The sequence below is a fragment of the Passer montanus genome, unplaced genomic scaffold, assembly GCF_014805655.1.
Source record: "Passer montanus isolate IOZ18808 unplaced genomic scaffold, ASM1480565v1 scaffold13, whole genome shotgun sequence".
Classification (NCBI taxonomy): Eukaryota; Metazoa; Chordata; class Aves; order Passeriformes; family Passeridae; genus Passer; species Passer montanus.
In genome coordinates, this window is record NW_024359832.1 from 6,850,282 (window position 1) to 6,862,662 (window position 12,381).

The window sequence follows — 12,381 nt, forward strand, 5'->3', positions numbered from 1 at the left end:
AAGTGTCACATTCCGAGGGCATTGGACTAAGGCGACTGAAATTCCTTTTTTTATAGTCAAGATAAATGAGGGATGAGCTCGGGAGCATTCTAATTTAGGATAAAGATTGTAAGTAGATGATCTTTGAATGGTCCATTCTTTGGATCTGGTCCATTCTGACCCAAAACATGGTATGATTCTAAAATTTTCATAGAAATAATGACTTGTACAGATACTTTGAAACCTTTTAAAGTTGATTAGTACATTACTAGAATGCATGTGAACAAGAGAAATGCTACATCACTTGCAAAAATGTTAATGCACATCCTTCTGATATTCACTACTGATCAGTGAAATAATTATTATGATAGCCTTACAGAAAAACTGTTAGGATGAAACATCAGAGGAACCAAAGAATAAGAAAATCAGAAAAAAATTATGTTGTTTGGCCACTTTTCTAACCATCTGTTTTCTCTATTGTTTTGACAATGGTCATTTAACCCAGCTCCTTTGGCCTCTGCACCTCTCTGGCTGAACACAAATCTTACCTCAGCTGCAAAATTAGAAAAAAACCCAAAGTAACTGAATTTCACTCGGAAAACGGATTGTGTTCCTTCTGCTGGAATTAAAGAACAGGTTAATATGGCTTTGATTGAATAACTATTATCACTTATAGCATGGAGGCTTTGAGAGAAGTCTGAGCTGCCAAGCTGCTGCTCTGTCTAAGCAGTTCCTATAACTAAGCTTGTGTTTTGACTAAAATCCCCTGAAGATGCCATGATAAGCCCCTCTATCCTGGTTGATTTCTTACATTTTTTTTTGGACATACAGTCCAGAGAGCATTGAACCGTCCTTCTTGCCTAACAAGATTTCTTTCATCAACTTCCCAAAGTACTAAGGGAAAGAGCAGTCGGAGTGCTCTGGAGCTTCAGGACAAGGTGTTCTGGAAGTTTTCCCTGTATTTTATCAGCCTTTATCCGAAGCTGGGCTAGACCAGGTGATGCACATCTGCAGGGAGTGACTGGGATTTCCCTGTGTAACTCTGCAGCACAAGCCACGGTAGGGGAAGATCCCTGACAGTGGTGCAGATGCAGAGCTGTGTTGCAGGCGTTCTGAGGCTGCTGAGAAATGTGAGGTCACTGTGAAGGTGCCATAGAGGAGGAGCAGGTTAATTTGCCAGGGATGGCTGAGAAATGAGAGGTCACTGTGAAGGTGCCATAGAGGAGGAGCAGGTGCCAGGGGTCCCAAGTCCTGAATCTGAACTCTTGTAAGGGAGCCAGGTGCTTTCCCACAGTGCTGGAGTAATTGGAGCATCCCTTTTCCCCCAAGTTTAGAGGATGGGGCAAATGAGGAAGGGGCTGGCCTTGTGGAAATGTCACTGAACTTCTTCATGCTGATCAAAGGCAGGAGAGAAGTAATCACAGGAAAAAAGTAAGATTTGCTTATGTGAAGAATGATACAGCCACTACAAGACTGACTGTAAAGCACCATAACAAAGTACTGCCACTGGCTCAACTGAAGGAGGTGCCAGATTCATGGAACATGTCCTCTTTCCCTTGAATGCCTGAGGCTGGCTATAAATCAAGCAGGTTTTCTTCAGGATGGATCAAAATGGTTATCAGGATCCATTACAGTATAGGCTCAGCTGTGTCACAGAAAAACTCTTCTGACGTTCTTGTTTAATACCTTTTGGGACAGCTCAGAGCAGAGTGGCCAGAACCATGCAAGTTGCAAAGTGCCACAGTCCTAAAAACTTCATGATCTAATGACACCAGAGGAGGCCGAAAATGAAAGAATAGGCAACTGCTGCCCGCAGCTGCTGTGATGAACACAGATTTTCATGAAAATGATACAGTGTAAATTATTTCAAAATACTACATAACAATAAGATCCTTCCTAGTGATTCTTTCAAAAAGCGAATTTCCAAGAAAGAATTCAAAACCCAACAGTATTTCATGAGACGCGCTAGATACTGAGCAGGAGAAAAAATGGTTGACTACATATTAAAAATCAGCTAAGACTGAAACATAAAAGATGAAGGGTTTTTCCTTTTTTTCCCCCCCATTTGTTACCAAACCCAGGTGAAATTGACAAAATAAAACTTTAAGAATCCATTCAATAAACCAAGTTTAGTTAGTTTGCTAACTTTATACTCTTTTTTGGAACTTAAAATACTGTGTCTAATTTTAATTTGGATCTTCTTCAAAACGGTGGAATCCTTGCTAAATTCACATTAATGCTAGAATTTCAGAGCGGGTTACTTTGTGGGGTACCTAAAGCATCCCTCTCTGAGAGGAGACCTACACTTTCCTGAAGTGAAACGTTTCAATGAATACTGAATGTTATAACTTGAGCTCAGTGTGGCTGCAGCTCAGTGTGGCTTTTCTCACATTAATGCTAGAATTTCAGAGTGGGGTACTTTGTGGGGTACCTAAAGCATCCCTCTCTGAGAGGAGAGCTACACTTTCCTGAAGTGAAAGTGTGGCTTTTTACACCAAGTAAGAACTAAATGGCATTTGTCTCTTGGCTCTGTTAGGCTTTAGCCTTAGCACCACAGCACCAAATTGCTTTATTTAACTTGCAGATAGGAAGAGGAATGAATGTATTAATAGTGCTCATCATATCTTCGGTCAAGTTTTGAATTTTATGTTATCTGCAACTATACGTTGTACAGAGGGATTTTACCAACTTATATAAATACCTGAAGGGAGGATGCAAAGGAGAAAAAGAGCCAGGCTCTTTTCAGTGGTGCTCACTGACAGGACAAGAGGCACAAACTGAAACAGAGGAGGTTTGAGGTGAACATTAGGAAATACTTTTTCACTGTGACAGTGACTGAGCACTGACACAGTTTGCTTAAAGAGGTTTTGGAGTCTTCATCCTTGGAAATATGTAAAAGCCATCTGGACATGGTTTTGGGCAAGTGGGTCTTGAGCAGGGAACTTTGACCAAATGACCTCTAGAGGTCTTCTCCAGCCTCAACCATTCTGTGAATCTGAGATGTTGGTACATTCTGTACTTCATGAGATGTTGTATGTTCTGGCAAGGAACCTAAATTTTTCATTGCTGACTTCTGCAGTATTGATACAGCTGTAGAGAAAATTTGTGAAATGCTAACAGAAAGTGAATGTCACAACCAGTGATATTTTCTTGTTGTATGAACAGATATTACATTTAAACTCTTCTGCCCAGTTCCCCCATTTTCAGTATGCTTTTAGTGCATGATCATTCTCCATTTGCAGCCGGCCAGGACATAACAATTGCTTTTTGTGTCACCTACAGAAATAAAAGGACTAAGGATTATAGAATATTACTGATGACAAGTTAAAGTTAGCTTTAGGTTCTCAGAACTTAGACTACATACTTGTCTTAACTTCACTACTTTAAGCAGTCTGAAAATTTAAAGGTATTTTATTAGTTTTCACTTTCATCACTAGCTTGAAATACTAGTAGGGGGCAGGAGAGAAAAAAGCTTTGATTCTACAGCACAGATTGACTGGGAAACTGTGGTGCACATTGCACATTTTAAAAAGCACATATTCAGAAGAGGATGTTGTCTTAAATAAAGCACTGCTCTTGTAATCTGATGAGAGGTGAGGGGGAAGCAGGGGAAGAAAAGGAAGGATATGGTGGTTATTGTATTCATGGCTTGAATTTTAGTATTTGTTCTCCACTGCTGTTGTCTACCAGCTAACCCAAGGATGTGTCAGATTATTTTATGTTTCCTCTTTGAATTTTTTTCTCCATTGTTTATTGTAAGTTTCTTGTTCACAACTGAAAGACTTTTATAATTTCCACTGTTTGGCATAGACTCCTGACCTCAGTCAGGCGGATTAGTCAGGCAGATGAGTCCTCAGTCCTGATCTTAGTCAGGCAGATCTTAGATCCTGTGGCAGCAGAACTACTAAAACATGCCTTTTCTGTCTTGTTTTGGACTGCATTCAGTTTCAGCGATAAATTCACTTATGTTTGTTCAACACATAGGACAAAGTCAGAGTTAGTTCTTTTCAAGTATATTTTGGACTGCTGCACTTTTCTTACGTCTTCTTTTTTAGTAAAGACCAAAAATACAAGCCAAAGTGAAAAATAAAATTAGTCTGACTAATAAACACATGATCCTGAACTCACCCCTTGTGCAAATGATTTAAATTATGCTGTGACAAAAAAAAGAAACATTTGATGTTCTGGTTTCATGGAATTCAAGAGTAATATGCACAGTTTATTTTGACCCAATTCCTTTATGAAAGAAGTGAGAAGGGTGCATTATTTTCATATATATTATTCAGTTTGGTTGTGATTAAACTTTTTTCCCTCCCTAGGAGACTTTCTGGATATCTAGCAGAATTACCAGGCCTACAACTTGACTTGAATAACACTGTGCTGTCTGTTACAGAAATGGGGTTGAGAGGGATTCTGACAGTTCTCTCACCCTGAGTAAAAGAAAGCTTTCCTTAACCAAGATTAGTTATCCAGAGTACAAGTAAAAAAAAATTGAAACTGCTTGCAACATAAATACACTGGAGAGATACTTGCCTTAACAACAATAAGTTATGAGGATTTTCATAACTTGTTATGAAAACACAGCAAGTTTCCCAAAAATGTTAAGCTTCTAAATCCAACTTTAGATTTCTAAGTAAGCTGTTTCTCAAAAGTGCTGAACCTGCAGCAGTTCCCATTGAATGCTCAGGCTTGTCAATGCATGGCTGAGAGGCACGATGGCAGTATCAAAGGGGAAAGGCGGTTGCTTTAAAAAAACTGGCACAGTATGCTTTTATAATATATAGCTACACTCCACAGTTTACACCATTAAAGTAGAAATTTTGTTTTACAGACAGCAAAACTGAGCTCACATGCAAAAGATTAATCTGATGTCCCATTGATGAAGGAAATAATATCTGAAATTTGGAAAGTTGGTAGAGTCACATTTCCATTAGAAAGATGCTCTAAGACGGCAGCACTAAATTCCCTACCTCGTTTTTCCTGAATAAATAAAAAAAATCTGCAATTAAGAAACTAACTTTAAAGATGTAGCATCTTATAAATGCAAATTATTTACTCTTGGCAGAGGAGATAAGCATATCCTACTGAAACCATACTAAATGAAAGGCTACATTGAGAAATTTGTACAGTATGTCTTAAAATTACCTCAAACAATTTGGACATTGAACTACAGTATGCTTTTTAAACAGCCTCATTTTTAATCTCCACAAAGTTTCAATTAAAATGAAGCACAATAATTAAACCCCCCCAAGGCCAAGTTGAAGCAATGATTTAATGGGCACAGGCTGCCCTCTCGCGGTCATAGCAGGAACAGCCACCGAGGTCACCCGCGGCTCTAAGTTGAGCTGGAGCTGCGTCCGCGGGTCCCGCCTTGCAAAAAATTTCCCACATTTCTGCCAGATAATAATTGTTGGATAATGTAGTGTATCCTGTATTCCTGTAATTACTACTGTAGTGGTATTCCTGTAATTTGGGGCAGAAGCTTCCTCTCCGTGTTTTTAGATTTAGACAATTGAAAACGAATGCCAGTGAATGAAAAATATCTGCACTCTTTCTTATCCCGCTTCAGTATTCCTGTTTCCAGAGTGTTCCAGTATCAAGAAATGAAAAGAAATACTGAGAACATAATAGCATTCCATATTTGGAACAGTTCCAGTTATAGACATTTGACCAGGCAGACTGATATAAACCTACAAAAGTCAGAAAATTGAAAAAGAGGTTGGGAGAAAGTGAGGACTGAATGACACAAAATCCCAGATGTCAGTAGGGCAGCTCTCCACAGAATGATTTACTATACGTGGGTTTATTGTTAAGCATCCACTAGAAATATTACAGCCCTCAGAAGACAGAAACAACCAGCAATATAAGCTTTACTTATCTGTAAAAAAGGGGAGGGATAACTCAGCAAGGCACAAAGGAGCAGAAGTAATCCCTCTTCCCACCATGTCCATCATCCTAAATTAACCTGAAAATACTACTATCTCTTACTTGGAAAGACTTGTAAGCAGCAATCTGTGTGATAGGGAAGGATCACATGCAAATGTTTCCCAAAATGATTAAACCACAGTGACTATATTGGAGGTGGTAACCTTTGCAGCTGTTAAAATAGATCTGTGTTTCTATTTTAAGGTCCAGATCTCCTTGCCCTGCAATGCTCAGCTGAACTGATCTAGATACCCAGCCTTATTTATGTGCTGCCTAACTCCAGAAGCAGCTGTGGACTTTGTGACTAGAAAGTAGATCAGTTAGGTGTCCTCTAAAAGAGTCAAATCTTTGGCTGACCCTTTCAAAAGTCACAAAGCAAAACCAGTTAGGGATTTAATGAAGAGACAAGCGTGCAATCAGCATGTCCCCACCTTTGCTGAAGCCGAATATTGTGCTTTAGAAACCCCCTAATTTCACTCAATCACTCCCAAGTTTTGTTCTCATCTGTTCTCATGGGTCCCCTCAAACACACTGTAGTGTTGTTTTCACACCAGCTTTGGCAATGATGACAGTGACAGTGTGCCAGTTCACCAGCTCTTGCTCCCCTTCCTATTCTGTGTATTCTCATCACATCTCTGTTTTTTTCAGCCCTATCGTGGGTCCCACATGATCAGTAACATTTATTGATATAATTTGTCTCCTAAGAGCAAACTGTTATTCACACTACTGCTTATTCTTCTGCTGCTTTTCAATTATAAATTGCATGAAAGGCAGGGTAAAAAGCTACACTGTGTTTAACCACAAATGTGAGTCTGTGGCAAATGCCAAACCACTAACATCTCCTCATCTGATACAGCAGTTACTCTGGGCTGTCCAAGGGGCTGCTCCTCCTCCTGCATCCTTCTGACAACCATTCTGTCAGAAAGGCAGAAGGAACAGCTGAGAGGGGAGCAGCATGAAGTCCCTGCACTAATTGTAGAGACTGTTAGTATGTAATGTTTTTTTCTCTCAGTGGAGCTTTCAATACTATTTGAGTTGGATTTGTGTTTTGGAAAAGGGTATTTTAAAGGGGAGGAAGATCCTCTTGTCAGAGTTTCTTGCAGTAGAGGATTAAATGAAGGATCTGACCTTATACAGCAGCACTTCTTTGATCTGCGTTGCACTATGTTGTTAGAGTGGTGTAGGAACAAACACCATTGGAAAAAAAACCCTTTGCATTTTTTTAAGTCAAAATATTTTGAACTCAAGCAATGTGAAAATATTCAGCAAGACCTTACCTTTATCAGAGGACCTCAATAGCTGAGACAAGGTTACATTTTATAAACATCAGGTGGAATTCCTGATTATGGAATCCTGTTTGTACTGTGCTATCATACGAGAAGCAAATATTTGGAGATACAAAGCCTTTTGTTGACTTAACACTCTGGAGTGATGCTATGGAATAATTTAGGGTGTTTACTTTAGGAGGCTCAATAAAGGTCAAATGAATCCTTAGGAAAAAATCTCTTGTACAGTATACTCCCTATATAGTCCCTGCGAAGAGATTGAATCATCTTTTTACCTAACATAATTCTAGTTGAAAATATCTCTCTATATTATACATTATCCATGTGATAGATATATATTTCATACAGATAATATAAAGAGATGTATTATCTCAATCTAGGTTCTAATATAAGTTTAGGCAATGACTCTCTTGAGGAAGCCTGGGTTACACACTGCTCCTGGAATAATGATTATTAAGGTCACAATTATTGCAGGTTAGTGTTTGGTGTACATAGTGATTCATACAAAAAATATCCTTCATAAGGCTGTCCTCATCTTAATGTATTAATACTATTTGCATTATGCTGAGATAATGCTTTGCAAACCTAAGCTGGTTATAATGCAATTCTGTTTGCACATTTTCATTCCTGCCCCCATTTCCATCAGAAAATGCTCTGGCAGGAAGAAACTGATTTGTTTATATATATAGGGTTTTTTCCTGAAAATATAAAGCAAAAACACTTTATAGAAGACATTTAACTTAGCATAAAATTAAATATTTTATTTGAAACTATTAGTAAGGAAAAATGAATAACAAACTACAAAGGAGTTTCTTACCTTCTTTCCCAGTTGTCCAGCATTTGCTACGTTCTCCCAGAATACTGAAACTATATATTCTGGCAGTGTATTAAATCATCAAGCTACGTAATGTTTTGAGACTTAGACACTGTTTGAAATATTAAAAAATTTCAAATAATCATTGTGGTAGCAGCAAAAAAAAAAGATATCCTTGTGATTAGGACACAAGGTACTGATAACTATAGTTTCTGCTGCTCTAAAGATTTGTCTGGTTGTACAGAGCAGGACAGAATCCACAGTTGAGAAACAGCAGAAATGCTCATCCTTCACAACCCTTTGATTAAGACTCTGTTTAGTAAAGCAGGATGTATGGATTTATGTCCTTTTAGTTCCAAAACAAAATCAATCGACTTGTGAACATCTGAAAAGAAGGCTAACACTGGGCTTTTTGATTAAAACCTGTCTCCTCCCTCTGCAAACATGGGAGCCTGTTCCCACCTCCTGCAGAATGTTTATTCTGGTATCGTACTGCAACAAGTTTGACTGCATTGAATATACAGTTTGGGAATATCTGAAATAATATATTTTGCCCTCCCCTTCCATCATCCTAGGCAAGAAATCCTAACTTGCTAAGATTTGAAATGTATGGGAACATCCTAACAAAAAAAATCTGTTCATCTACAAGATGACTTCAATATTAATTATCATACACACCTATTAAAATCCTGTAAAAGATATTTGTCTTAAACCCTACAGCAAGAGTAGGTGATACAGCAGAGTAACCAGGACAATTAACCAGACCATATGCTCCACCCAAAACATGGAAAATCAGCAGCTCCTTTATCTCCTATTGCTCAGGAACACACAACCTGCTTGTTTCTTTTTTTAAAAAAAAGCACACTGCCTTCTGGTAACAAAATGACTGTTTAAGTGCAGTTTCTATCAAAGCTAACTATTGCAGTTTTTGATAGTATGGCACTAGAGACAGGCAATCTCTAAAATAGTATTAATTTAACTAGGGCAGAACCAGATTTGTGAGAGATGTTCAGTGAGAAACACCAGGATATTTTCTTATTGCCAGAAGATCCGCTTCAAAAAAACCTCAGTGCCAGAGTCCATTTTGCTTGCGGAGCCTTATCCTTCTCCCCAGAGTGACTCTCATCATTCCTGCTGGCCTTTGGCACTACTTGTTTCCTGATTATAGACTTTTTATCCTCAGTGAAAACTGTAATCAATTTAAAGTTAACGAAGTAGAAGATTAATCTATAGATAATACATTCCTTGGAAAACTGGGACTTCTCAAAATTATATATTTTACCTTTTTAAAGCTGTCACAAACACCAACTGTTAATGAACTGTTAAAGCAAAAATGACTCTGATTTAATCATACTTCAGATCTCATCTTTGTCATTAAATGAAAAAGAAAAATCTGTCCAAGTCTTGTAAGTTCTCACCATCAGGGGATATTATTTCCTGACCAGATTTGAAGCTTCTCCTTCCATTGACTTTTCCCTAAACTTTCATCCACCTGCCTCTTCTGCTCCACTCTATCCCTTGATTCCCTCCCAGGCTTCAAAACGGAATCAACTCCTGAATCAACTGTGCTTCAGATCCACATTCTCAGGTAGTTTATCCAATGTGCATGAGCAGTCAGCACAATTTCAGATAGTGAAATCATTATTTCAGTTCTTGTCAATAAACTATTTTCTTTCAGAGAAGAAGAGCTATTGCAAGGTGCTGCCTTGGTATGAAGATTACTTACCATTAGGCTCAGAGAAGGCAAGGTAAGAAGCAGCAGAAATACCCAATACTCACATTATTTTAGGAAATCCCCAAATAAGTACTTAGCATGTTACATTTAATAAGCATCCATAGAGCCATGTCCACTTTATATCTTACTGAACTAAAGCTTTTATATTTTTCTACATTTATTTGTGTACAACTGCTTTTAAGTATTCTCTGTCTCTAAACAATTGGTGACCTGACCTACCAGGGATTATACATAAAAATAGAAACACTGTTGTGAAAACAGTAAACTGGAATTCAAATTCAATCTTTTCCCTCTCTCTACAGCTTTTCAGTGGCTTCTTATCTAGAGAGTTTCATATCAAAAGCAGTGGAAATAAACAGGTCCAACAAGATTTGAGGTTTATCTCGATAGATCTGTTCTTCACTGAGTTTTAAACCAAACTCCTTGCATGCAAACTTGGTGAGTCACATTTGCCTAAAGCAGAGTGTGCTTCTGAAATACTGGAGAAAATAAAGGCTGTCCTTATAAGACTTTAAATTGTAATTTAGTGATTACATACTTGGCTCTGGGCTTTTACCTATATTATGTATTCTTGCTTAAGGAGATTAAACTTTGTAGGTAAGAGTTCGGTCAACCAACGTGAGAAGTTTAATCATATCAGGTTAATAGATCAGTTTCCTGACCTTCATTCTCTGCAAATGAATGAGGAACTGTTACTGCAGTAGTGTTTTATTTTACTGTAATAGTTTCAGCCTCAACTTTCCTGACCTTCATTCTCTGCAAATGAATGAGGAACTGTTACTGCAGTATTTATTTTACTGTAATTGTTTCAGCCTCGGTATTATTTTCAAGGAATGTGCTATTCCACCTGCACAGCCAGCATGCTCAAATTAAAGCAAGGCTTGTTATGAGAAAGTAAGCCTCCAGCCTAATAACTGAAGCACTTAAGTCCTCTGCTAGAGGTCTCCTGGAGACCTCTTTTTTTCCCAGTTCAGTAGTTTCCTAGAAGTAGATTCTAAATTTTCTGGAGAATATTACTTATGAGTGATGAAGAACTAGAAAGCAGCTTCTGAACTGAGGATTGAGAAAGTGGCTAGCCAGGGTAGAGCTAAGTGTAAACGCTGCTGACAGACTAGGACCATAAATCTTGAGATGGGAAGGCCAAACAGATGTATTTATGTCATGTCTCCTTGCTAGTTTACTGTCATTGCATTCTCCTAGCCTGATCTTTGTTATGAATACAATCTTCAGCAGGTTATTTAATAAAGCTGGATGTGGCATAACCTGCACAAGTTACTGCTCTTTGGCTACCTTTTTCACTTTTATGTCAGACCCAGTATAGAAAAATAATCAAAATGCAATTGGTTTAACATTAGCATTTTATACATTAAAAAAACCCTCCCAGATAAACAGTTCCATGAAATCATGAGAGCAAAAGCAGTACAAAGCTAATTTTTAAAGAGTCCAGGGTAAGCCTATTTGCCATGACTAATCACTTCTTGTAGTGGTTTAAATGCTATCTCTCATATGGTGCTAGAGACAGCTGGAGACAAAATACTTCTTTATAAGGTTTGATCTATAAAAAAGGACAAAAAGGCTGCCAAGCAGTCCATTTTTAGCAAAGATCAAATCTCCTTGTTGCATTTGGATAGAGTCACTCCAGAATTACTACATGGAAACTTAATTAATATTTATATTTTACAAAATACTTTGTTAGTCTCCTTTTCAAATACATTTACTATCTTCTTGCAACATAGACAGTTTGCTATTGGTGTTCAAATTTCAGAAGCGAAGGAGATTTACTTCAAATTTTATCTGAAGTTTTGAGCATTAAAATAATTTAACATGAAAGTAAACTTTCAATTTTTCTGTTTTCCTTACTAGGAACTGGGATAGAGAAGAGGAGGAAAATAAATACCTTCAAATTGGCTAGATAAAACAAAACAACAAATCAATTTGGTTAATTAAAATATCCAAGATTTTTAATTTGTACTGATCTTTTTACTGGCTCTGGGAAGTGGAAAACATCTGTAATGCAACACACACTGCCATTCTGCCCTGGGCAGATGGGGAGTGACTCCAATGAGAATTACTTTCTGCCCTGCTTTACACAGCCACACAAAGTCACTGAAGAACCAAGAAATGGTTCCAGGTTTCCACACGTCTCCATGCATGCCTCCTGCTTCCCTCTTAGCTGAAATACAAAAGCAATCTTCCCCAGTTACTTTCTTACTTCCATTTTATGAATGTTGCCAAAATTCTTAGAGTTGAATCAAAATATTAATAAAATACTTCCTGATTTCCTTTTGTCTGTACACTTAGTGCTTTAGGCATGCAGAATGTACTCTTTGTAATGAGGCAACTAATGAAGCCAACCCCTTCATGCTTTGTCACTGCACAAAATACTACTGAGCTTTCTTCAGTTTTCCAACCCCACTACTATCATTGAATTCCTCAGTGAGTGTCCAGCTATGAAAAATTCAAACTCCATCAGATTAATACATAATAATGTATGAATGGGGAATAGGAACCAGTAGGTTTTGATTTCAGTATTATAGACTTTTGCTTCACTTTAAATGTACTTAGCATCACAATATAAAATATTCATATAGTATTTACATGCTAATTTTTACTTGCTAACTATTGTGTGATGAATTCCTTAA

At 37.7% G+C, this 12,381-nt stretch overlaps 1 long non-coding RNA gene across 2 annotated transcripts; it reads left to right on the forward strand.

The window, feature by feature from the left end:
- The first annotated feature begins 149 nt into the window (after positions 1 to 149).
- On the forward strand, positions 150 to 12,021 carry LOC120497471. Of its 2 annotated transcripts, none has more exons than XR_005626512.1 (4): positions 150 to 615; positions 9,683 to 9,752; positions 10,042 to 10,177; positions 11,603 to 12,021. It is a non-coding gene; the product is annotated as an uncharacterized LOC120497471 (long non-coding RNA). The 2 variants fall into 2 exon arrangements; XR_005626511.1 differs by lacking the exon at positions 150 to 615 and adding an exon at positions 9,454 to 9,592.
- The last annotated feature ends 360 nt before the right edge of the window (positions 12,022 to 12,381 follow it).